Source organism: Peromyscus maniculatus, chromosome 1 (genome assembly GCF_049852395.1).
Source record: "Peromyscus maniculatus bairdii isolate BWxNUB_F1_BW_parent chromosome 1, HU_Pman_BW_mat_3.1, whole genome shotgun sequence".
NCBI classification, from domain to species: Eukaryota; Metazoa; Chordata; class Mammalia; order Rodentia; family Cricetidae; genus Peromyscus; species Peromyscus maniculatus.
In genome coordinates, this window is record NC_134852.1 from 122209927 (window position 1) to 122212171 (window position 2245).

Sequence of the window (2245 nt, forward strand, 5' to 3'; positions counted from 1 at the left end):
GCTTCTGCTGGAGGCATCAGGGGCCCTGAAGCCATACTGCAAGTTTGGGTCCTGGCTCAATCACGTTAGTGTTAGCATAACCTTGAGCAGATTATTAACCTTTTATCCCCTAGTTCCTTATTAGTAATAGAGCTGAAGTAATTAAAAAAAAAAAGGCCCTGAAACTGTGGGTTGTTTACAAAGATCCAATGAAATAATCCACATAAAATTCTTCTTGTTAGCCAGGTGTGGTGGTACATGCTTTTAATCTCAGAACTTGGGAGGCAGAAGCAATGGGATTTCTGTGAGTTCAAGGCCATCCTGTTTGACAAAGCAAGTTCCAGGACAGCCAGGGCTATTACACAGAGAAATTCTGTTTTTGAAAATTAAAAAAAAAAAATTATTCTCATTGTCATTGGCTTTTACAGCAGAGGCTCAATAAATATAACCATCATTGGGCTGGAGAGACGGCTCAGAGATTAAGATCACTGGCTGTTCTTCCAGAGGTCCTGAGTCCAATTTCCAGCAACTACATGGTAGCTGACAACCATCTATAATGAGATCTGGTGCCCTCTTATGGTGTTCAGACATACATGCAGGCAGAACACTGTATACATAATAAACAAATAAATCTTAAAAAAAACTGTCAAAAATATGACTGTCACTATCTCCACCAATATAAAGAGTTCCAACCAAGATTCATAGTAGAAGAAAATGACTTCTTATGGTGCACTCATATTGTGCTACCTAAGAGCAGGGAGCAGGGATGTGTCTTATCCCTCAATACAGGGCACTAGCCTTACATCTGGGCTAGGGGACACAGCCAGGATGAACGACATTAAAGGTCTTTAGAGTGAATGAATGAAGCTATTTGCAATGAGCAAGGATCTGTGGGAAATGTGTGTAACACAATTCTATTTGTGTAGGCAGGGAAGATGTACTATGCCTCCAGACAATGCACTTGATTATCCAACCACAGTTAAAATGTGGAAGCATCCCAAACTGCTAATGGCTGGATGCTTAAGCTTGCACTATTTCATTGTAAGCTGCCTTGAGCTATGGCTGTTTACATGGTAGTCCTGGCACTCATCTGTCAAGCTCCATTGCCTTGTCTTACTCTCCCCTGCTTCTCTACTGTTCTGGTATATTTTCACTATAGCTGAGGCTGGACACTTTATAAACTAGAGGTTTGTTTGACTGACAATCTGGGTGGTGAAGAGGGTCCAAAGCATGACGCTGATGTGTTGGCAAGGATTCATTGGCTGTGTGTTGCATGATGAAGGAGAAATGGACATAGATGCTTCAAAAGGGATCAACTACACCAGAAAACCCCGCTTTATAATGAGCCATCCCTCTGAGACTTAACTCACCCACAAAACTCAAATTAGTCCCCTCCAAGGAGCCCTCCACCTTGACCTCAGCCCCACCTCTTAAGGGATCCTCCCCTGGATGCTGCCACACTGGAGCTCAGGCCTCAGCACACACACTGTTGAGGAAGACACCTGAATTGTCCCCAAACCACAGCAGACATCTACCAGCTCCTGTTCCGGGATGTGATAGGGTCGAGTATATATATTGTCATAATATTGAATTATGAATCACCCCCCCCCCCCCCCCCCCCGCCCTCCGCCGCCACTCCATGACCACTTAACTTCAACTAGCATCCATTTGGCCTCAACTCACAATTTTTCTTGGCTCAGCCTCTAGTGTGCAGATTGCAGACATATTCTGTCTCCACCCTGAGCTAACTGCTCTCTCACTTTTTAAAGATTATTTTAATTAATTAATTAAGCTGTGTGTGTGTATGTATGCGTGTATGCGTGTATGTGTGTGTGTGTGTGTGTGTGTGTGTGTGTGTGAATGTATGCATGCCTGTGGACACTAGAAGGGGTGTCAAGTCCCTTGAAACTTGAGTTCCAGGTGGTTACCAGCCACCAAACAGGGTGCTGGGAAATGAACTTGAGTCTTCTGGAAGAGCAGCAGACACTCTCAACTACGAAGTCATCTCTCTAGCTCCTAAACATTTTCATTCTATCAGTTACTTTTCTGTTGCTGTGATAAAACACCATGGCCTAGGCAACTTACGGAACACAGATTCAGAAGGAGAAGAGTCCATCCTCACGGGGAGACATGGCAAGCAAGTGGCAGACAGGAGGCATGAGGGGGAAGCTAGGACATTCAACCACAAACCCGATACAGAGAGAGTGACCTAGACATGGGGTGAGACCACAAACTCTCAGAGCCCACACCCAGTGACACTTCCTCC